Genomic DNA, 25,932 nt, shown 5'->3' on the forward strand with positions numbered 1-25,932 from the left:
AAGTCTCACTCGGATTTTACCAGTTTTTCCACTAATGCCTTAGTTCTTTTCTAGGATCTAATCCAAAATCATACGTTGCGTGTCATGTCTCCTTAGTCTTTCCTTGTCTTTCACCTTGACACCTTTGAAGACTCCTGTTCAGTTATTTTGTAGAACATCCTTCAAATTGGGTTTGTGTGGTGTTTTCTGATGATTAAATTGGGGTTAGGCATTTTGGGGGAGGATCTACAGAGAGGTGTGCACTTCTTAGTGAATGATAGTAGGGAATAGAGGCGTGAGTATCTATAACTATTGATGTTTGCCCTGAACACTTGCCTAAGGTGATGTCTGCTGCCAAAATGCTCCACTGTAAACTTGGGAGAATACTATGCAAATTTCCTGTTTCTACTTAAAAATTTTCCCATAAATTTTAGCATCTGTTGGTGAATCAGCAGTTACGGTGGTGTTCTGATGATGATTTTCTATTTTTCACATTCCTTCTACATTTTAAAATTATAATTCTACAAAGCGTTGCCACTTCTCCACCAATGTACTTATGTATACAGTTTATTTATTTATATCATATGGACTCGTAGATATTTATCTTATCCTCTGTGTTCTAATCCACTACCATTATTTATTTTGTTGTTGAAGTTGTCTATTGGGAACTCTTTCAGGTTAGATTCTCAGCCCTTTAAATATGCCCCTGTCCTTTTTGTGTGTATGTGTGTGGGGTAGGAGTGGGGCGATGAGAGTGATATGTTCCAGATCATCTTGTATTTTCCTTTCCCTGGCCTTGGAATCAATAATTTTTTCCAAGTAGGATCATTCAATTTGGATTAAGGTCTTTATAGTTACTTTCATAAAGAAGACACTAGTGTAAAAAGTCAGAACCAAATCCTGTAAATAGGTAGGAGAACATTTCTAGAACAATTGCTTTGAACTTGAATAGATCCCAAGTCCCACACTGATTAAGTTCCAAGAAATTTCTTTGTTAGTACAATTAATTTTAAAATTCAAATTAAATAAAGCCTGTAGAAAATGAGTAAGCTCCACCCCCGACACACACCTTTTTTCCTAATTAAAAACCAGGCCTGACTTTAACATAATAATTTGTGTTATAACTTGGCTTTAGAAACACTTCTGAACTTGGAGTTCCAAAAATGTTCTGAGAAATGCCAGTATTTTTCAAGATGAACAATCCAAAGGACAATATTTAGTTGGCGGACTATGCTCTCATTTTTGTTTTCAAAAATTCCATTCATTCTTAAAAAGCACATCTTATTTGAGGGCAAGAATATTGCCTTTTCTTATTTTTGGAGGGTAAGTTTGTTCTGTCCCTTCATACATTGTACGGTAGAATAATCTTTTTAAAGATGTTTTTAAATTATTATTAAAAATACTTTAAAACTTTTATGATCTTTTCCTGGCTTAAACAAGGAAATAGGATGTATTTGCATTGAAATCTGGCAGTGATTAATTTAAATTTCAAGTCAAGTTTAAAGTACAGAAAAAATAAGCCATGCATATTAAATTCAATAGTAATATGTGCCAAATTTGTTTAAAAAATAAAGTGATCCAGCTTCTTTTTTTCCTCCCCTTCCTATACCAGTAAAAAAAAATCTTACCTCCTGCTGTGCAAAGCTAATATAAAAACTCCTTTCTTACCTCAAAGTCATCACGTTGAGTGAAATAAACTAGACAAAAAGACAAATATTGTATAATCTCACTGATATGAAATAATTAGAATAAGCAAACTCATAAAGTCAGAATCTAGTATACAGTTTACCAAAGTACAGGGAGGGGATAGGGCATTAAGACTTTAAAGTATACAGTGTTTCTATTTAGGACAATAGGAACATTTTGGTGAATGATAGTGATGGCAGCACAACATTGTAAATGTAATTAACAGCACTGAATTACATATTTGAATGTGGTCAAAGGAGGAAACGTTAAATTGTATATGCATTACTAGACTAAAAATTACTTTAAAAATTCCAAGGAACTGCACAACACGTTGGACCCTAAGTTAAACCGTGAACTAGAACTAATAGTACAATTATTAAAATGTGCTTTCATCAGTTGTAACAAATGTACCACACCAATGTAAGGTGTTTATAATAAGGTGGTATATGGAAACCCTGTATTTTATGCATTTTTTTTTGTAAACCTACAACTTCTCTAAAATAAAACAAAAACCTTTTCCTGAGATGTCTCCAAATTTCCTTTCATTTATTTAAGAAACTCTTATATTCATTTTCTGTTTGCTAACATTTTGATAGTTTTTCCCTCTCTTTCTCCCTTTCTGCCTGAGTTTGAAGTTCCTAATAGGAAGAAAAGAAGTCTACTTTTTGGAATTTTCTTTGATTTATCCTTGATTTACATGGCAAATAGAAAGCAGCTGTCTATTTAAACATCTAATTCTTAAAACCATAGTCCCCTCAAGCATCATCTGGAAATAATATAGCTTGTGAAACAAAGCTAAGAAGAAAAGGCAATGTTTGTTTTATGTGGGATGAATGATTTCAGTTGGGGTCCTTTAATTCGGCCATTATGAGGGTTATTAAAAAGCAGTATTACAAAAGAGGTTTAAATGAAAAGAATTTCTTTGAGCTGGTATCTTATTATTACAGTTGATTATAGTCAAAGCTGCAAATGTTTTATAAATGGTACTTTATTTTAGTTTCACCAAATAAGACCCCCAAAAAACAGTAATCTTACTCATTGTATGAATGAACATATTCAGCTCTTTCCTTAGTTGATTTAATTTTTGAAAACAAATTATATTTAAGAATTCGGCTTTGCCTATTTTTCTGGAAATTCCGTGGATCTCTGAAAAATTCTTAAAAGTAGAACCCTTACAGGAATAATTATGGGTCACTTTATAAATGTAGAAAATAAATATGAAAAGCATCAGAGTTTATCTAGAGTTAAGATATTGTTAGAAGATTCAATCAACACTAGATAAAGTTAAGCCCTAAATTGTTTTTTAATTTATTTGTAAATTATTTGAGTTTCTGATATATGAATTTGGACACCTCACTCATAGGAAATGGCATTCTTTTAGAGCTAGAAAGGCAAGTTAATTTGTGCTTTGACAATTTTTAGAGGCCATTCCATGATTGGAGTGTACTGATCATCTTAATGTATTTGTTATGCAACAAAACAATTATTTTTTCATATTTTCAATTTCATTTATTTCTGCTCTGATCTTTGTTATTTCTTTCCTTTTGCTTGCTTTGGGATTAGTTTGCTGTTCTTTCTCCAGTTCTTCCAATTGAACAGTTAATTCCTGCATTTTTGCCTTTTCTTCTTTTCTGATATAGGCATTTAGGGCAATAAGTTTCCCTCTTAGCACTGCCTTTGCTGCATCCCATAAGTTTTGATATGTTGTGTTTTCATTTTCATTTGCCTCGAGGTATTTACTAATTTCTCTTGCAATTTCTTCTTTGACCCACTCGTTGTTTAAGAGTGTGTTGTTGAGCCTCCAGGTATTTGTGAATTTTCTGGCATTCCGCCTATTATTGATTTCCACCTTCATTCCTTTATGATCCGAGAAAGTGTTGTGTATGATTTCAATCTTTTTAAATTTGTTAAGACTTGCTTTGTGACCCAGCATATGGTCTATCTTTGAGAATGATCCATGAGCACTTGAGAAAAAGGTGTATCCTGCTGTTGTGGGATGTAATGTCCTATAAATGTCTGTTAAGTCTAGCTCCTTTATAGTAATATTCAGATTCTCTATTTCTTTATTGATCCTCTGTCTAGATGTTCTGTCCATTGATGAGAGTGGGGAACAATTATTTTTTGATAGCTGACATTTAAAGACTAAAAGTTTAGTCCTTAAATGTACTTAATACCTCAGAAATGAAATTATTTAACATATTTGTTTAATAATTAATAGGACAGGCATTTTTATTTTCATGCATTTGAGTCACCTATATGAATTCAAATTAGAATGAGTAACTTTTGTTTCATTATTAACCGTGCTTTAAACTATATGTGAAATAGCTCATCAATCAATTCCATACCTTATGTGAATACACCATATAATTACTGATGATATTGCCTAGGTTGATAATTAATAGCAGTTATGAAGGATAGTACACCATACATAAAAATTTTCCATAATGGCGCTTAAAATTCCTTATTTTTTCATTCAACAAATATTTAGTGAGCACCTACTATGTTCTAGGTGCTATTCTCTGACCTGGAAAGAAACAGTGAAGATAAAAACCTCTAGTCTTGTGAAGCTGGGATTCTAATAAAAGGAGATATATGATTGACTGGGTGGATGTAGGCTGGATGAATAAACAAATGAAATTCATTCATTCGGAAGATAAGGTCCATGAGAAAATAAAACAGGATAAAGGGATCAGGAGTGTTGGTTATAGGAAAGATAGCAATGTAAATCAATGATCAGTGGAATGTTTGCCTTGTAGAGAAGGTGACATTTGAGCAAAGACTTGAAGGCAATGGAATGAGCCATTTAGGGAAGTGTGTTTCAATAAGATGAAAGAGGGAGTACACAAGTCTTGAGGCGGGAGCTCCAAGGAGCCCTAATGAAGTATTGTGGCTGGAAAAGGGATCAGCTAAATCGTATTTATAATTATCTTGAACAAATGCTCACTGAGGAAGGACCTAGAAAAGTTTTGCTTTGCGCAAACCCTGAAACTCAGTAGACCCAAGTTCTGTTTTTGACCTACCTATAATTTGTTGTGAGCTTGGTCTTATTTTGCCATTCTGGCTCTTGGTTGCTTTGTCTTTAAAATGTATTTTAAATTAGGTGTTACAGATATTATGTAAATGTATTTTAAAGTAGGTGTTATAGATATTATAGGTTGAGTTATGTTCTCAAAAAGATATGTTCAAATCCTAAACCCCTGGTCTTGTGAATGTGATTCTGTTTGGAAATAGGATTTTTGAAGATGTTATTACTTAACCTCCAAGGTGGCCCAATGGAGGCAGAGATTGAGTTATGGCTGACAGGCCACCACCAGAATCCTACAGACTTCAGAGGAAGGATAGTCCTGTTGACACCTTCATTCAAACTTCCAGCCTTTAGAACTATGAGAGATAAATTTCTGTTGTTTTAAGCCACCCAATTTGTGGTACTTTGTAACAGCAGCCCTTAAAAACTAAGGCAAGAGGGCGGGCCGCGGTGGCTCAGCGGGCAAAGTGCTTGCCTGCTATGCCGGAGGACCTCGGTTCGATTCCCGGCCCCAGCCCATGTAACAAAAACGGAGAAACAGAATACAATAAAACAAGAAAATGTTTAAAGATGTTTCCCTTTCTTCCTTCCTTCCTTCCTTCTATCCTTCCTTCCTTCTCTCTGTCTTTCCTTTAAAAAAAAAAAAAAAAAAAAACTAAGGCAAGAGATTCTCTGTGTGGTTTCTTTAGCTTCGACAGTCTCTGATTCCTTCACTTCCATGAGGATACACTGGATGTAATGAGAGAGATTTGTATAGATTGGTCCAGTGCACAGCTTTAGGAGATCCCATTCACATTGTTATTCTGAATGAATGATTTCCCCTGAAGCACAGCCTAGAATACATTATGGTGCTGTGTGCTGGAGTTGTACAATAGTAGGGAGCCTGTGTGAATAAAGAAGTTTAGAAGAAATACAGAATGATGATGTAGATCCCATCTTTAAGGCTTTCAGACAGATGTTTGTAGATATCACTAACAGAGAGATTGTATTAATAGATAAATGTCAACTTATGGTTTATAGAGTGTTATAAAAAAAAAAAAGGCTCCTTTGAGAAGCCATCATAAAAGTTTTGAGTGTTTTTATCTGGGTCTCATAGAATACAAGGGCTTTTAACTGAGAGTCAGGAGAAAACTTATACTCCCAATCACTCAGCATACTGACTGATCAGGTGTATAAGTTTTGGGATGAAAATTCTTGGACGATGGACCCGTCTTTATAGTTACAAAATTTCCTGAAGTGGCCCTTTAAATTTCCCCTTGAAAACAGCAAATAGAAAATATCACCAAGCATTCACAATAGCTGTAACAAAACTAGATAGGTAGCTATGTGAAACCCAAAATACAAGATGGTAGGTACAAACTACTAAGAGTTGCAAGGCCCCGATAATACCTGTGCCAGAGTAACCAGAGGAAGCAGTAGAACATCTGAGGCATCTGAGATTAGGAGAACCCCCATAGTCACCAAAAGGGACTTGTTGGCAAGTACATGCAGTTTGAGAAAAGCAGCTGAAATTAGGAAGGGTTTTACATACCCCAATTCACATGAATATACGGAGTCTGCTGTGAGATCTGAAGGGGCTTTGGCCTTCTGGGTACTATGAATGCTTAAAGCTAAACAGCTTAAGCTCTCTTCTGAGACCAAGCCCTACATAGAGGTGAAACTACTAGGAATAGAATCCAGACTGAGTAGATCAGGGACAATAAGCAAAGAAAAAAGAAAGTTCAAATAAATGTGAGGTTGGAGAAGAGAGCTAGCTGAGCCTAGAAAGTACATAGCCATATTTATAAACACTTAAAAAAAAAACACAAAAAAGGCAGCTATAGAGACCTAGAACTAGAAAGTGCTGTTTTGACCCATCCCTCCCTTACTACAAAAATTTAGAAAAATGAACTCCATTAAAAATGAGCGAAAGAGAAGAATAACAGTCAATCCACTGCAAAGATGTAAAAAAAACAAAAAAAAAGGCAATACAGAGAAGAATAATGTTCCTAGGTACTATAAAAGCATGCCAGAAAGACGTACCCGCAAAACAGATGAAGACCATAAAATGATACTTCATGGATAGTTCAGTGGTAGAATTCTTGCCTGCCATGTGGGAGACATGAGTTCAATTCCCATGCCCCCCCAAAATCAACAAATAATGCCACAATAATGGGATGTTCAATGGAAAAGAATGAAATGTGACCCTCACCGCAAAGCATTCAGAAATTCAAAACAAGCCAAAAGAAATTAAGACAGTGATATAATTTACCAAAGAACAACATAAATCAGAATTACAAAAACTCAGAAATGAATATATTTTATTTCTAAATAAAATGAGAAATAAAAGAAAAGCTCATTTCAGAAATATAGACTAATTAAAAAGATGTAGTAAATAAACACAAAGATATAATGGTGAAATAGGTGAAGAGTAGGGGAAAATTGAAAGCAATAAGAAGTAAAGAAAGAAAGAAAAAAGATTTGAAAGTGACTAAAGAAGATAGGTAAAGATCCAACATCTGTAAAATAGTCCCAGAAGAAGAGGGGAAAAAACTAAACCACTGTACTTCAAGAAAACATGTTGAAATTAAGAAGGAGAAAAAAAGATTTGAAGCTACATGTTGAGAGGGCATACTGCATAGCTTAGAAAATCAACTAAGACAGCAACTACCACGACTTATTTTAGTGCAATTGCAGAGCTATAAAGATAAAGGGGGGGCGAAATTAGCAGTATCCAACTACCAAGACTTATTTTAGTGAAATTGCAGAGCTATAAAGATAAAGGGAAAAAAATTAGCAGTATCCAGGCAAAAACAACAGATCACTTTTAAGGGGAAAAAGTCAAATTATCAATAGATGTTTTGACAACTGTACTTACTTAATGCTGGAAGAAAATGGGATAATACATTTAACACACTCAAGGAAAGAAAATATGACCCTAGGATTTTGTATCTTCAGACAAACTGACTTGCAAGTATAACAGCACAGACAACCTCATGAACATTCAGCAACTGAGAGAATATTGTTCTCTTTCTGAGGGCTCTACTAAAGCAGTGATCAGCAAAGGCTGGGGGTCTAGAGTCCTGTGAGGGCCACATTGTTCTCAGCATGGTAGATGATGCTGGAGCTGCTGGGACCTGCCCTGCGAGGCCCAGGGTGGCAAACAGGTGCCGGCCACATCCCAGAGCTTCCTGCTTAGGTCACCATTCCCGGTGTCATGGATTTGCGTCCGAACGTGGTGGTTTCCCATCGAGGAACTGTAAGGCCTGCTGGTGTTTCACCTGGAGGCATGGCTGGTGGACCCAATGTTTGGCTCAGACAGAGCCACAGTTCCGAAGATTGAGTGGATGAGCCGGGCTCTGCTGATGGTGGATGTAGTAGACTCTGAGGGCCTAGCCTAAATTATTATCTTCTTACGGCTGCAGGTATGGAATCGGATGAAGAGCATTCTCCTGGGTCTGGCATTGTCACTCCAGGAATGTCGTTTCAGAGGTGAAAAGATGAAGCAACTTGAGAACTTCAGATGTTCTGTTCAGGGTGGGCCATGGTGGCTCAGCAGGCAGAATTCTTGTCTGCCGTGCTGGAGACCCAGGTTCAATTCCTGGTGCCTGCCTATGCAAAAAAAAAAAAATTTGTGTGCATCAGGCGCCAGACTCCTCAGCATCCTATTGCTTAAGACAGCATGTAAATTCTCATTATTGTGGGTTCAGCTTCTGCTACTAAAGTTGAAGGAAAATAAGTATCCTTAAACTTCTCCATTCTGTTCTCCTGGGTGTCAGTGAATTATTTTGGTGTAAACATGATTTTGAAGCCCTTCCAATAAAGAAAATTTCCTTGCAAAAAATTTAAAAAGGTATGTGGGGGGGGCACATGCTCCTTTTGTTGTATATCTTCTTTGTTTTGAGTTTGTTTGTTTATTTTACAACTCATTATAATGTAAACATAATTCTTTGCTCAAGGGCCAAGTACAAACAGACCACAGGCCAGTGGGCCAAATTGCCAATCCCTAGTAGAGAAAGAGTTGTATATACTCACTGTGATTGGAGAGACACTTACATAAAGATTGGTTGTGAACATTAAATGTATTTTTATTGTAGAACAAATACTTAATGACATTCATAAAGGAGAGAGTACAGTATAATATGTAAAGGCTGTATCTCTGACAATCTAACTACAATACAACTATCAAAATATGGAGGAGGACTGAGGGAAGTACCTGAAACTGTTGCGCCGTATTCCAGTAGCCTTGATTCTTAAAGATGATTGTATAATGATATGGCTTTTACAATGGGACTGAGTGATTGTGAGAATCTTGGTTTGATGATCCTTTTATCCCACGTATGATCAGATGAGTGAAAAAATAAGGATAAAAATAAATAAATAATGCGGGAGGGGATAAAGAATTAAAAAATTGGGTAGATTAAAGTACTAGTGGTCAATGAGAGGGAGGGATAAGAGGTATGGGACGTAAGAGTTTTTTCTTTTTTCTCTTTATATTTCTGGAGTGATGCAAATGTTCTAAAAATGAACATAGTGATAAATACACACTATGTGATGATATGGTGAGCCATTGATTGTACATCATGTCTAGACTGTTTGTGTCCCAAGATTTCTCTTGCTGATTGCCTTATAGTTAACTGGGAGTAAAAGGATATTATTTCAAATGATGCTGGTGGAGAAGTGGAAGGAAAATGGAGAGGTAATTATATTGTTTATAGTAGGGAACCATTCTAGTTTGCAAGCTGTTGGAATGCAATATACCAGAAATGGAACAGCTTTTTTTAAAGGGAATTTAATAAGTTACAAGTTTACAGTTCTAAGCCTGTGAAAATGTCCAAATTAAGGCACAGCTATGAAAATGTCCCAGTTAAGGCATCCAAGGAAAGATACCTTGGTTCAAGAAGGCCAGTAATATTCAGGGTTTCTCTCTCAGCTGAGAGGACACATGATGAAGTCTGCTAGCTTTCTCTCCTGACTTCTAGTTTCGTGAAGCTACCCTAGGGACGTTTTCCTTCTTCATCTCCAAAGGCCTCTGGCTACATTGGCTCTCTCGGTTCTGATGGCTCTTGTGGTTCTCTAGCTTTTTGCAAAACAGTTCCCTCTTAAAGGACTCCAGTTAGCAACCCCACCTTGAATGGGTGGACACACATCTCCATGAAAACCATCTAATGAAAAATTACTAAACACAAATGGGTGAGTCACATCGCCATGAAAACGATCAATAAGCTCCCACCCAGCAATATTGAATGAGGATTAAAGGAAATGACTTTTCTGGGGTCCACAACAGATTCAAACCAGCACAGGAACCAATAGAAAATGACAAAAAAAAAATAATAAGGGGGCTACAACCCTTTGGGGAAAGTCTTACCCTCCCCTCTGCCTGGGACATGACATCCAGGGATGAAAGTCTCCTTGGCAACATGGGACCTTACTTGCAGGGATGAGCCTAGCCCTGACACCGTGGGATTGGCAGTACCTTCCTGACAAAAGGGGGAAAAGAAATGTAACAAAATAAGGTATCATGAGCTAAGAAAGTTCAAATAGAGTGGAGAGGCTGTTCTGGAGGCTGCTCTTGTGCAACCTTCAGCTAGATACTGCTGATTACCACAGTTTGCCAAATCCCAACCAAAACCATTCCTGTTAACACTAAAGAACACCTAGAATTTTATTTGAGATCCTACCAAAGTTTCATACACGAAGATTGCTTTCCAGAAGCCTACAACCTCCAGAGGGGTTCCCAGGCCAGATAAGTCCTGAAACCTAGAGTGGACAGCCTCTCCAAGAGCATCAACTAGTTCTAGTCCCATATCCTATATTATTGACATCCCTTTCCAATATGAAGAAGGTAGAATGGGCATAGCCAAAATATCCCTCAAGATGGGGAAAAGGATCAAAGGAGAAGGAAGAGTGTAACAGAGAAGATAGGATCTAAAAATAAGTATGACTACTGAATCATTTTATTGATATTTCTTTTAGTCTCTACTGTCATGGAGCAGCTAGAAGGAAAAACCTGAAATTGTAGAACTGTAACCCATACGAAACTCTAAAATCTATTCCTAACTACTTGTTACAATGTAACTTGAAATGTATTATTTTCTTGTATATATGTTATATTTCATAATAAAAAATGTTATATATCATAATAAAAATGTTAAAAAAGGAGACTAAAAGAATTATATAAAGTTATTGGATATCCATTAGAAAAAAACAAAAATACAAACCTTCCTAAATACCAAAAATATACTAAAAAATAAAATGTAAAAAATAAAGCAAATAAAATAGACCAAATATTGAAAGACTTTATTTAAAGGTTAGAAAAAATACAGATACAACACAAAACTCTATGAGAGCATTGAAACCAAACAGATTGATCTCTATCTCAAAGCTCCATAGGTAACTGATTGAATATACTTTGACACATTCACCCAACAGAGTATTATGGAGCTATAAAAATGAATGATAAATATCTCTTTATGATGTTCTGTTTGCCACCACAGAATCATCTTCAGGATAGCTTAGTGACATTATTTGTGCCTATTTATATTTGAAAAACAAACAATGGAAGGATAAACTTAAAAAAAAAAATTAACTGTTACCTGTAAGGGGAGAGAAAGAATAGGGTAGAGATGACCCTATTAGGTAGGGATAAAACTAGATTTCTCTGAATATTTCCTGTTCTTAACATTTAACTTAAAAGAACTATGTAAATATTATGCATGAGTATAAAACAAAAATTTAAAAAGGCAGTCTCTAAAATTTAAATAATCAAAAGAAATGATTAAATATAAATCCAGTTGTTGGTATAACCAAACATTCAAAGTGACTCTTCATTCCTAGTAGGCTATAATTAAAAGACACAGAACTGGGGGGTGGGAGTTGGGGGCAGTTGGAGATAAACTGTTTTTATTAAATTTGTATAGAAACCTTGTTGTTTTTTCAAGACACATATGTAGAAGTTGAGATAAAGCAGTTGAGAGTGTGATATCCTAATTTTTCCCGCATTGTCTTTGGGAATCAAAATTCTTGGCATGGGAGCAGTTTGTGCAGATATAAAATACAAATGATTGATTAAAAACACTCTCATCTTGAATTTGAATAGGCTATGTCTGTATGAACTCATGTATATGTGGTTATTCTACTTCTGTCTTTTGAATTCATGGAAACAGTGACCAACCCAGTGGCACAGCATGGAGCATCCCTAGCAACCAGATTTCTTCTAAAAGGAACCAGGGGTTTATCCTGCCTTACCTGTACGATGGTAGCGCTAGGTAACAAAATAATAGATGAAGGAAGTTCCTCTTCAGAGAAGTACTACAGCTAATAACTGTAAAAGAAGTGATAGGATTAGAATATCACCATTTGGTAACCTTAATAAATTAGTGGTTGCAAGCATTGGGCACCATTGGTTGCTAACATCGCCAAAAGAGACAACGTACCTTGTATGCCCCCTAGTGAGGAATATGTTTTCATCTGGAAAGTAGTCTTGAAAAAGAAAAAGAAAAGAAAGAGAAAAACCAAACCTAATCTGATCAAGCCTCTAGATTTAGCTATCAGTTTACCAGAAATATCCAGGGCAGAGGAACTTTAAATAACAACACCAATAGCCAAATTGCAAGAAACTATATAGGATAAATAACCTAGTTTATTCAAATAATAAATTGAAAGGAAAAAGGAGAGGGAGAAGGAGAAGAAAGAGACATCAATCACACTTTTAAAAAGACCAGTTGTTCTGTAGAGATTTTATTTGGATCCTGCTCAAACTATTTTAAAGTAACATTTTTTATTAACTAGAAAATTGAATACTGACTGTATTTTTGATAACTTTCAGGGATTATTATTAACTTTTTAGGTGTGAGAATAGCAGTTATATTTTTAAAAGAAGAATCCTAATCTTTTGGGAATACTTACGATATATTTATGCCTGAAAGATATGTCTGTTTGCTTCGGCATAACACCTGAGGGGAGAAAGTGAGTGGTGTAGAGAAACAGCATTGGTAATGAGTTGTTAGTTGTTAAAGCTGGGCGATAGGTATATGGAGATTCATTGTACTCTGCTGTCCATTTTTGTATATATTTGAAATTTTTCAATTAAAAAAGTTTAGTATAAACATTGGAATCTGAAAGAACTGGGTTTCACCTCCATGTGGCCTTGACCTTAACACCTCAATATTTAGATTTCTCGTCTGTTAAGTGAAAGCAATAATACCTAGCTCATAGGATTGTTTTGAAAATTAAGTAAAATAATCCATAGAAAGCCCTTAGCACAATATTGAGCGTATAACGAGTACTGTGTAAATATTGGTAGCCAATATTATTATCACTACAGCTTCTCCCACCCAAAAAATAGGAAGATATATCCATTATTCTCCCATCACATGAGGAGCCTATTAAAATTCTCATTTCGGTACACTGTGGCTGAATGGAATAAGCTAATGCTGCAAGTCAGATAGACCTAACTCTCAGTTTTAGCACTCACTAGCTATACTCCCTGGGTTAGTAAATATTTAGTTAGGGACCATAGAGAAGTTATTGCAGCTCTCTGAGCTTCAATTTTCTCATCTAAAAAATGAGGATAATATCTACTTTGCAAAGTTGGATTTAATATTAGGAATTATACATGTGAGTTTCTAGGCACAATGGCTAGATCATGGTAGGTTTTCACTGAATGTTTTCAGTGAATACATTATCATCCACAGTTGTGTTCATTCACATATGATCGTCACCATTCAGGAATGGAAATATGTCAAAGCCTTTTCCATATATCCTTCCAGAGCAAAATTTATCTGAACATAAGAACAATCTATTTCTGATTTAATTATGGACTTTAGAACATATTAATAACTGGTATCTATGTTTGTTAACTTTTAAAATTTAAGTATTTTTTTTTTAATTTCAGGTGGTTTTTTTGTTTATTTGTTTTGTTTTTGTTTGTTTGCTTTTAATCAATAGAGCCTAATCACCTTTCTGTTAGAGGAATGAAGGGGTGCTCCGTGTTGGTAATTATGGCAGATTAAAGATAGCTGGAATAGTGATGCCAGTATTACCCTACTCTTTTTCTAGTAACATAGGAAAACCCATCAACAAAAAGGACATGCTATGTACCAGATACAGAAAGAGTCATCTGGCCTCTCCCATTGGAGATTCAAGTACAACAAAGATGAGGTGGTCTGTATCTAACAGAAATGCTCCAGAACTGATTATGGAATATAAGAGAAGTGTTACATATCTTCTGACTCTGGAGTTTGTAGTTCTTTTTCTATTTTTCAACATCCAGCTTGCTTTAAGTCAGTAACATCACAAAAGCAAACCATGGAGATTTTAAAAAATGCATTGATTGTAGAAAATGTATGTTCTCAATATATAAATAATAATAATAATATACATCCTCTTTCCTAGGAAAAAAAAGGAAACCATTCAAGTTGTAATGACATAAAGCCATTGATAAATCACTTCCCATGTTTTGAGTTTTCAGTTTTCCCATTCAAGAAGAAAGACTCTGAAGTCAGACATCCCTGGGTTTGAATCTAGTTCTGTTACTTAATAGCTATTTGATAGTAAGGGTATTGCTCAATCTCTTTGAGTCTCTATTTCTGCATCAGAAAATAGGCACAATAGTCCTCTTATTAAGTAGTTACCTCTTAGTTTAAATCACATGCAATAGAATAGATACAAAAGTAAAACAGAATATTAAGTCAGGGAAGTCATCAACCATTAAAAACATGTATTTTAATTTTATTTGTGTCATGTTTTGCTCCCAGGCATTGAGTATCTGGTGATGGATAAACAGACATGGACCCTGCCTCAGGGAGCTAGCAGAGGAAAAAAAAAAAGCAATAATTTAGCAAACAAATAAATATAAAATTATAAATAGAGCTAGGAAAAATAACAAGGAGGTAATGACAGTGAATCATGAAGATCCTAATTTCAGTATGGGGGTGAGGAGATTTCAGACACTTGGTTTCTGAGAAAGTGGTATTTATATGAGACTGGATAGGTAAATATGAGTCGGCTTGAGGAAGAGTGAAGGTATTTGAGGCTGAGGAAGGAGCATGCACAAAGGACCTGAGGCAAGACAGAACTCTGTTTATTCAAGAAATGGTAAGCAGGCCAGTATGGAGTGTGGATAATGGAGAGAGAGTAGTATCAAATGAAATTGGAGCTTTAGGCCAGTGCCAGGTTATGTCAGGCCTGATGGGCCATTATGAGGAATTGGGATGTTACTCACAGTTGGACATAAAGTCATTGAAGGGTTTTGATCAGTACAGTAACCTGGCTTGATTTACCTTTGAAAAAAACACTGTACAGGGTTATTTAAAGGGATGGGAGTTCAGGCAGGTAGGTGAGTTCATCAGTGTGTGAGAGATGACTGTGACTTGGAACATCGAAGAGAATTCTAGGCTAAAGATGGAATTTAGATGTCATCAACATAAATAAGATGTTTAAAGTCATGGCGGTGGATAAGGGCACCATGGAAGAGAGAGCTTCGTGAGAAATAAAGGTTCAGTCCAGAGCACAGAAGCACCTTCTATCTTCTCTTTAGAAGATGCTAACAAGGGCTGAGCAGGGGAAACTAAAGTGCATGATGTCAGGAGGGCATATCTTAAAAGAGGAAGAAATGGTGAAACAACTGTGAATTGAGAGGGAGATGAGGATTAAAACATATCCTCTGGATTTGGCAAACAGAGATGATATCAGGGCATGTAAAAATGGGGATTATTTTGCATGGTATAAACTGACAGTGTAATTATGAGAAAATTATTTTAGGAAATAGATTTTGAGTTGAAATATTGGGGAGAAGTGGTGTGAAGTTAATCCCAATCTCCATTCTAGTCTTACATTAGTTTAGAATATGACTCTACCCCTGCTATTTTATAAAGTTCTTGTGGGGACTAGTGATAACAGGCTTGTTAAAAAGGCAAGTTTTGTATTAGTAATTATGAATAATTCATAAAAAGAACCCCCATAGCTGAATATCCTGATTAATTTTCTTTAAACCTGATTGTCTAACAGATTTTAAATTGTTATGCTTAATAAACCAAGAAAAAAGCACTAAAGTCAAAAGTATATTTGCAGAACTCAGGTTGGTGGAAGTTCCAAAGGCCTCATCATAGCACTGAAATTATTTCCATGAGATTGCAGGATGTATTTAAGATTTTCATATTCTATAATAGGATTTGCAGTCATCATCCCATACATAGTTCAAAAGAAATAATCATTGAAAATATGTATAAATGTGTTTTTGTTTTACAAATGTTTGTCATTTTCCTTTCAAAAAATAGAGGAAGAGATTTTGAGAACTCAGTACAAATAAGGAAAATGAGTGCTATGTAACAAAGGATGACGTGTGTGTGTGTGTTAGATTTTTCAAAAAGCTTTATTCTTTGTTTTTCTTTAATCTTTTATCCTAGTGTCCTCACTCTTATATTACTAACGTAGAGCCTTCTGTCCATTGAGTTCAAAGCACTTACAGTCATCAAGTCATTGATTTCTGGGATTTATTGAATGGGTGCCCATTGTTCAAAAGCCTCTGGCATAAGTACAAAGTTATAAAAGCACACAAATTAAATGTAATAGCACAAGAGCAGGAGAGAAAGCCAGCAAGATCACTGCTATGCCTATTGGGAATGCCAGACTTTTATAAAGAAAGAAATGAAGAAAAAACAAAAGAAAAATGAAAAACAAAGTGAAAAAACCAACAATGTGGGATATATCATACTCTGAGAGTAGCAAAAATGTGTCAGTCTAAGGAAATGACCATGGGGTCCAGTTTAAAAAAAAAAAAAAGGTTTAATTGAATTTAGAGCAAAACTCTGGCAAAAGCTCAAATTCCTTACTTTACTCTAGTAACTAAGCTTGAGAATTTATTGTTCTCTCTCCCTCATTTTGCAGATAGAAATTCAGATACAAGGGAATTTGGTTAACTGCCATTGTCTCAAAGCAGTATTATAAATTTTGAAGCAAATTCTTTTTCTCAGATTCCCAGTTAAATTTTGGTTTCATTTATTTCAGCAGTTTAGCTTAGAGTATATCCTTTTTTTTTCAGTTGTCTCCTTCATATAGTAGTTTTAAAAAAAATCCATATTTCTACAATGTAATAAATCAGTAAAACTTGATAAGCTGATTCTAAAATTAATTTAGAAGAGAGTCTCATTTTTCAAGAGTAGGTGAAAATTATAAAATTAAAAATTACATAGCAGCACAGAAATATTATTTCAGAATAAGAAGGCAAATGCCGGGGTAAATAGCTAAAGTGATTCAAAATATTTGTCTCTAGGGAGTTGGAATTAGAGAAGGGGAAGGATGAATCATAGGATTGTCCTTTCTTTTGTTTTAAGTCTAGTAAAAGTCTTGACTTTTAAATGATGGTCATTTATTAATTTGATAAAAAATGAAATTAAACCAAAAGTTCAGGTAAAAGAAAAATGAGGGAGCCAAATGGTCATATATAATAAATATTTGGAAACATTTTTAAAAGTGAGTTTGACATATTGTTCTCTGTATATTAGCCTATAAAGTAATAGTCTCATCTGCACCCTCACTCTATAAAGCTCTAGTCAGATTTTTGGAGATTCAGGAGAGATTGACTAAAACTGTTAATAGATTATGCAGTTCACAATTAGGCATTTTCTCCTACATCTGGTGTTCTTCCTTATTTGATTGGAAATGTCTAATGACAGGACTGAAACTCTTGAAAGCGTACTGTGAAGTCTTAAAAGGGGCACCCCTTGTATGTCTTTATTCACGTTTCAGTCTAAATTGTATTTATTCATCCTCCCTTTTCTGTGCTTTCATAGCATTTGTCACAGTTCTCAGTTTTCCCCAGCTGGATTCTAAGCTTCATCAGGGCAGAGATGATAGGTGTTGATAACCCAGCCACCCCCCAGCCCTGCAGTACAGTTCCTTTACATAAAAACCCGCCATTCGCCGCTTGTTACAGGAATGACAGTTCTCTTCTTAGACTATTTTGTTGGCTGCTTGGTAGCCATTGCAAGGCTGGATTAAATTTCATCAGTTAGACTGCTAACTTGAAGGAGTTATTAAAACTGCTCCAGCTGCTTAGATTACACTGAACCAGACCTACCCCACCCTGCATATTACAGTGAAGCACAGAATACCCAGCAAGTGCTCAGTGTCCTTGTGGATGTGAAAGCTCTTAGGAGGAACAAGGAGAGGCCCGATGGCCACTGTCAGGTCTCTTTTAAAAGGCGTTTTGTAACCATGGTCTTGTGTGTGTACAGTTAGCATATTTTAAATTTCTCCCTCTGTGTCTTTGTCTTTGCTTGTTGTTTGGTTTTGTTTTTAATCGGGCACCACCCCCTGGCCAAGTTGACACATGAACCTGACCATGACAACCGCTGTCCAATTTGTGTTATTTATATAAGGCATCCACATGTGATTCTTATGGAGGGCAAAGGTAGAGAAATTTCTAAGCCTACAAGTATTATAGAGCCAACCTTTTGAGAAAACTCCCATCTTTGTCCCACCCCACCCCCCACTCAGATTGAATACATGCTTAGTCACGGAATGTATGAAAGAAAATGGCAGAATGATGTGTAGGTGACTTGTAGGTTAAAGTCTAAGCTGCTGTGCATGTCAGGCGGTTGATCCAGTCTTGCTCGTCTCTTGCTCGTCAAGATAACTTTGGGCTTAGAGTGATCTGAACAGTGAATAAAAAAGTATTTGCAGAGCCCCCTTGGGGGAATAGCGAGAAAGGGGGAAAACTCAATTTCCCCAAGTGGAAAATTCTTGATATTCTCATAAGCAGTGGGGACAACAAAAGCAATAGGCTGAGCGCTCAATCTGGGGATTTATTCATATGAAACTTAACCCCACAAAGGATAGGCTAAGCCTACTTAAAATTAGGCCTAAGAGTCACCCCCAGAGGACCGCTTTTGTTGCTCAAATGTTGCCCCTCTCTCTCAGCCAACATGACAAACAAACTCACTGCCTTCCCCCTCTTTACATGGGACATGACTCCCAGGGGTGTGGACCTTCCTGGCAGCATGGAACAGAAATCCTACAATGAGCTGGGACTCAGCATCAAGGCATTGAGAAAACCTTCTCCTCCAAAAGGGGGAAGAGCAAAATGAGACAGAATAAAGTATCAATGGCTGAGAGGATTCCAGAGTTGAGAGGTTATCCTGGAGGTAATTCTTATGCATTATATAGATATCACATTTTTAGTTAAGGTGTAATGGAGAGGCTGGAGGGGACTGCCTAAACATGTAGAGCTGTGTTCTAGTAGCCGTGTTTCTTGAGGATGATTGTGTAATGATATAGCTTTCACAGTGTGACTGTGTGATTGCGAAAACCTTGGTTCTCATGCTCCTTTTATCTACCTTATCGACAGATGAGTAAAACATCTGGATTTAAAATAAATAAATAATAGGGGGAACAAATGTTCAAGTTGGCGGGCTGAAAAACAAAAAGTTAACTTTGGGCTTGGGGTGAGTTAGTTCTGGGCTGACCCAGAACCCTTCATTAATAAATGTTAGGGGCTGTCTTCAGTGATTACAAGACTCTAAAGTTGAAAAACTAGATAACTGGGTACAAATTAAGGTTAGTCACAAGGTTTTTACAATCACAGAAGCAGAAGATAAGAGCTATACAATCATTATGAGAGATGAAGGCAACTGGATTACAATTTAAATATTTCAGGAATTTCCCTGTTCTACTCCAGTAAACCAGAAAGCAAAAAGGAATAATTATATAATGATTCAGTATTCAAAATCATTCCTTAATGCCTAATTTCTCAGTTACAATAGGGTTTCTAGAGACAAAGGCAAAGATTCTGTTTAAATTTATGCAGTTGATCACATTTCTGTAGCACTTTACAGTTAACAAATTATTCATCATTCAGTTCACAGCTTTGCAAGCTAGGCAAGCATTCATATTTCTAAGTAGAAATTAGGCCCAGAGAGATTAAATGAGTTGCTAAAACTCACGGAACTAGTATTTAGCATATTCAGCTCTAGAATTATGATCTTTTGACTCCAGGCCCAGGATTCACCAGAACATGAATATGAAAGTATACTGTTACTACTTACCAAACACCAGGCGCTATTCTGAGTGCTTTATTTAACTTACTCACTCCTCATAACACCACCATGAGGGCAGGTACAGGAAGGAATGTTTAATTGTGATTGCAGACATGGCAGAGGGCATAGTGTGGCAGTCACTGATCTAAGTTCATTATGTTCTGGTAACAATGTAGAATACTGTTCTTTAAAGATTCGCACGTTGCATGTTGTTAAAAAAAAAAAGCTGCAGCTTCATTATATCACTTCCTTGCACAGTCATTGTACTTTTATGAAAAATGCTACTAAGTGAATTGTAGCTTTGTTGCCATGGATACTATTGCTCGTACTTAGAAGTCCTTGTTTTGTTTTGTTTTACAGTGAACTCATTCCTCTAAAATGTCTTTTGCCTTGCATTTGGCATCTTCCTCATAAAAAAAAAAATCTCTTCTGTATCCCTAAATTGATGCAATAGAAGAGAAGAAAAGGAGGAAGAAATCTCTTTCCTACTTGTCAAGTAAATTTTGACTGAAAATTTTAACAGCCTTTAATATTTAATAGCCTTTCTCTGTATTTCTGTGTTAATGTCAACTTTGTCTTTATCTGTAAAAGAAGGCTTTCTTTCATGCTACATTAGTTTTTTGTCTTGTTTTTGTTTTCCTATTGTGGTTTTTATCCTTTACATATTGATAGTTGTTTCTAAAAACTTCCTCCAAGGAAAAATGTCAAGAAAATACTATTAGGCTTCTGTTTTTTCCAGAGAAATTGGCTCCATGGAACAAAACGTTAAGCAGCCCCTAGCTCATGACTTAATTGATTGCTAGACTGAGATCCTGAATCAAGCCATTTTAAGTGTTACATGTGTGAAGTTCCATTCCCAAAAACTAATTTTATATAATAAAACCACTAAAATGGGTTATGAGTGAAAAATGTGTTTTTTATAACCATATAATCACAAACAATGAGATAAAAACTCAAAGGTGGGGGGAAGTTATATATATCCTTTTAGGTGCTTTAAAAATGTTAAGTACAATGACCTCTTTTTTTAGTTACTCTTCCTGTAGAGCATTCTTCATTTCTCTAAGGACCTTGAAGCTGGTATTAAAATTAGTTTCTGCCATAAGAAATAAATTGCAAATGTATACAGGGATTCCCTCCTGAAGTTTTTGAATGGTGAGAGGGAGGGGGCATACACCATTTCCGTGGCAACTTATTCAAAGATCCCTTGTTCTGAATGTAGCAGGGGTCTGAGTCACCATCACTGCCATGGACCTTGACTGAATCATCTGCATTTGTTTGAACAAAAGGTAGGAAATGGGCCCAGTCATTATACAACCACAGATACAACTTATGGTCTTTATTGTAGACCGTGGTTGTTAATTAGTCTCAAATTAAGGTGTCTTCAATGAGAAGTCACCTATATAGTTCAGCATTAGGGTGATAATTTTTTTTAACATAACATTTCCTAAGGGAATTAACTGTTTAGTTTAACAACAGCACTTGGGCTCTTAAAGAGTGCAGATTCACAATTAGCTCAGCCCCTTTCATTGTAAGGCACATAAATGTTCTAAAATTTGAATTTCGACATCATGGAAGCATTTTTATTGAAGTAGACATAAAAGTGCAAATCAGAAAAAGTTAGGATTGTTTGTCTTAGAGACTGATAGAGTTAATGTACTCTTTCACTCATTATTACTATTGCTTTTATATTTCCTGAGCTGAGGTAAGTTTTACAGTTTTGCTGATGAAAGAAATCAAGATTAGGAACCTTGCCCAAAATTGCATAACCAAAAGATAGACGAGCAGAGGTATTCAAAGGCAAGTCATGTTGACCACAGAGCAGAACCCTGGCTACTGTGTTAAATATTTCTTCTGTTAAAGTCTAGCCAATTTTCCATAAAACTGGGGAGTCTTTAACATACATAGGAATATATATATATATATATAGTAATTAACTCTCCTATTTGGAATCCATGAAAATAGTTTTTGGTGTGTGCATTGATGTTGAGGTCCCTGTGGTTTTTGTTCCTTTTTTTTTAAATGATAAGTGTCTGACTTATCTTAAAAGAAGCTTTTAAAAGATATCTCTGCTTTGTGAGATTAGGCAGGATTTTTAACTCCACTGTGAAATAAAGGACAAGGACTGTGTGTTCCTTATTTTATATCCTTAGAGGCTGTTCTCAGTGCCTAGGTAAATATTTCATGTCATGACATTGAGTTTTAATTAATGTTTGTTAAATCATTGTCTTCTGTGGTTATTTTATATTGATTTCTGTTTCAATCAACTTAGAATTCTCTTTTGCCAAATTTTGTTTAAAAGTGAGGTGGATGTGTTTATTTTCATCTAAAAATAATAACATTGAGACAGCCTTAGTTTTATGTGTCAGCTATTCTAGATGCAACTTCCCTTTTGAAAAAAATAATAATTCCTCATGCATAAGATATTATTTGGTTTTCATTCATATTGTGAAATCAAAGCATTTCATTAGGGCGGGCCACAGTGGCTCAGCAGGCAAGAACGCTTGCCTGCCATGCCAGAGGACCCGGGTTCGATTCCCGGTGCCTGCCCATGTTAAAAAAAAAAAAAAAAAAAAAGGCATTTCATTAATCTGCTAATTATTTGAAAAATAAAATAGGATATTTAATGCTATTTGAGGCCTTGTCTCCTTATAAACCTTCTGCAAAAGCTTGCTTCCTGCTGCTGTGTTAAAAATAGCCTTACAAACTCCTAGCTTTTTACTCGATACAATTTGAAGACCACTGATTGATTGATTGATTGATTGATTGATTGAATTAGCCTTGGAAGATCATTGGATTAATTATTTGATTCCCAACATTTATTTTGAATAAAGTTGAAATAATTTTATAGTGACCACCCATACACCCATCATCCAGATATTACAATTAACATTTTACTAAACTTGCTTTTTCACCCACATATTCATTCTGTACCCTTTCATCAATCCATATTTTCTTATACATTTCAAAGTAAATTACTTGATACCTCACGTTAATAGCTTCATAATATTCCATTGTCCAGATGTACTGTAATTTATTTAACCGGTCACCTAGTGTTGGGCATCTAGAATTGTGGTAGGCAGAATTATGGCCTCTGAAAAGTGGAAGCACCCTAATCTCCAAAACCTGTGAATATGTTATATTCAATGGCAGAAGGGACTTTGAAGATGTAATTAAGGTTATGAACCTTAATATAGAGAGATTAGTTTAGCTTATCCAGGTGGGCCCAGTCTAAACACATGAGCTTTTAAAAGCAGAGAACTTTCTCCAGCTAGGGTACAACAGATAGGCCAGAAGAGGAAGTCAGAGAGATTCAAAGTGTGAGAGGGACTTGCCTTGCTGTTGCTGGTGTGAGGATGGAGAGGGCAATGTGATGAGGCCGGCAGCCTGGAGGAGCTAGCAAACTCCTAACTGCAATTCAGCAGAAAGGAGGTAGGAAATTCAGCCCTGCAGCCACGAGGAACTGAATTCTGCCCATAACCTGAATGAACTTGGAAGCAGCTTCTTCCCTGGTCTCCAGATGAGAGTCTCACCCAACTGACACCTTAATTTTGACCTTGTGAAATCCAGACCAGAGGAACCAGTCGGACTTACCTGCACCTCTGGCCTGCAGAACTGTCAGATGATACATTTGTGTTGTTTTAAGCTTCTGGATTTGTGGTAATTTGTTAAGGTAGAAATAGAAAACTAATTCATGGATGACGAGACTTTTTTATTACACAGTAAATATCCACATGGCTAAATCCATGGGCACAGTCTTAATTATTTCCTTAGACTAAATTTCCTAATATTAAAATCGCAAGGACAAAAAAGTCTTCACAGTTTTTAATTTATAAATTGATCCCTGGAAAAATTTAGACTTGATACCCTGATGTCCATTTCCTCCCTTCTTGACAATGCTGAAAATTATTTTTGTTGTTTTTGATGATTTGTTAGGCAAAAAATGGTATAGCATTATCATTTTAGTGGATGTTTTTAAGCTGTTATTAAGGTACAACATATTTTAATGTTTCATCCTTAATGAATTATGTATGTATGTCCATTGTCCATTTTTCTATTAAATTATTTGTCAGGGAGCTAGCCCCCTTTCTCCTTCTTACCAATGTTTAAAATGTTTAAATATAAAATGTTAATTTTTGAAATGAAGAATGACTATTGACTAGTCTCAGATTCCTTTTAAAAAATCCGTTAGGATGATCTTAACTTTATCTCCTTTATTTACTATGATTACATCCTAAAGATTTCCCCGTATTTCACTATTCTAGAAGTCTAAAAACAAACTACTTAGGCTATAAAATTTTTTAGTACAGTATTGAATTTGATATGTACATGTTTTGTTAAGTATTTTAGTTACTGGTTTTTATTTTCAATTTGAGCTAACTTTATTAGATTTTTAAATCACAGTTATGCTACCCTCATTTAAGGGAATTGTCAATTAAAAAAATTATTGTAAATAAATTCAAACATACACATAAGTAGTTTAATAAATCCCTCTGTTACCTAGATTCTACAGTTAGTTTTGTCATGTATACTTTGTCTTTGCTTTTTTTAACTTTGCTGAAATCTTTCAAAGTAATTCTTGGACTTTTATTCCTTCACATTTTCTTACATAAATACAGTATCATTGTCACACCGAGCAAAAGAGGTGTCACACCTAACAAAAGTGGTAATATATCCTTGATATAATCTAATACTCAGCATAATCAGTTTTCTCCAGTGGTCTCAAAACTAGCTATTGGCAATTTGTTAAAATCACAATCTAAATGAAATTCATTTATCTGGTTATGCTCCTCTTTTAATCTAGAGCAGCCCACCCAGTAAATGGGCCCGCCTTTTCTGTTAGGCTGGTAATGTGGAGTTGGGTCATTCTAATCAGGGTTTGAGCTGTGGTAAGCTTGTGCATAGAGTGACAGCTCCGGTATCAAATGTTTTTTCTCAGGAATCAGATGGGTTTCCCACCCTCTACTCTCAGCTGTACCTGCAGTGGGGATGGGGAAGGAGTACCTCTGTTGCCTGGGTCTAGCCTGAGTTTTGGGGAGGCCTTCTGTGTGCATGAATCTAAGAAGTGAGCTTTCTCGGCATCCTTCCCCTCTCAGTGACAGCAGACCTCTCTGCTTGGGACTGGTATTGGTATAGGAACCTAGACCCGAGGGTTTCCCTGTAGTTACAATGTTTTTGTCTCTACCCCTCCAGCAGCAGGAATGGATTTTGCCTATGTCCTAGAAGGGAGAGGGTTTCCTCCTTGTCTTCCTGAAGCAGATGGGATATGTTTCTCTTTCTTCCCCGGAAGTAGTGGATATTTATTTGCCTGTTCTCTGGGGCCAAAAGGTGTTGCTGCCCCTCCCCAGCAGCTTAAAGGTTTTGTGCAACATAAGAGAAGGGTCACTGAAGCATATCATCCTTGGTGCCTGTCCCCAGTAGCAGCTGACCACCTGCAAACTTGGGCCAGATAGGGGGACCCTGTCTCAGCTCCTGCCCTACATTCAGTCTTTCTCCTGAGCGAAAAAGACCCAAATGAAGGTGAATTCTCCTTGTGCTCTGGACTCCAGCTCTTCCTGGACAGTAGTGTGGACTATGCACATTACTCAGAGCCTTTAAGAATTTATTGAAATTATAGCTGGTTTCTTCTAACCAGCTTCTATGGAGAGCACCTCTTGCTCCCATGCTGTCAGAGTGAGCCAGTACTTGTATTCCTTCTCTCCTTAAAGGTGTTTGTCCCTCTTTAGAATTCATTCCATTTGTTTGCTCTCTGATGGGCTTAAAGTCCTATGATTCTGTACATTATCTGGCTTTTTCTCATTGTTCAAGTAGGAGAGGCATTCTTTTATAGTTTTTCTATATCCTAGGTGGAAGTCGAAATCCAGGTCCCTTAATGCTTCCTGGCATCACCCCAGAGAACCATTTATATTACTGTTGAAGGAATTGAGGTCCAGAAAGTGACTTGCCCCTTCTGTAAGCAAAACTGAGACTAAAACCCAGCCTAGAACTCTCTCTACTGACTTGTAGCAACCTTTTTCCTTTCTTCTGCTTTAGGGCTATAGCTCCCCCGTGTGTATATTAACTGTATGTCAAAGGTAATTAACATACATTAACAATAATGTGTTATAGAAGAATATGGAAATGCCTTGATTTAGGGAATGATTATTTTGGAATTTAGCCTTACACATTTTTACTCAGAAGTTTGTTTTTTGTTGTTCTAAAAACTGGCAGTGACTTTATTCGAGGTGG

General features: G+C 36.1%; 1 protein-coding gene across 5 annotated transcripts in view; it reads left to right on the top strand.

The window, feature by feature from the left end:
• The window catches only part of DYM (dymeclin), a 603,069-nt gene that overhangs the window by 436,784 nt on the left and 140,353 nt on the right, over positions 1-25,932 (top strand). The gene's annotated exons all lie outside the window — the stretch shown is intronic.

Source organism: Tamandua tetradactyla, chromosome 18 (genome assembly GCF_023851605.1).
Source record: "Tamandua tetradactyla isolate mTamTet1 chromosome 18, mTamTet1.pri, whole genome shotgun sequence".
Lineage (NCBI taxonomy): Eukaryota > Metazoa > Chordata > Mammalia > Pilosa > Myrmecophagidae > Tamandua > Tamandua tetradactyla.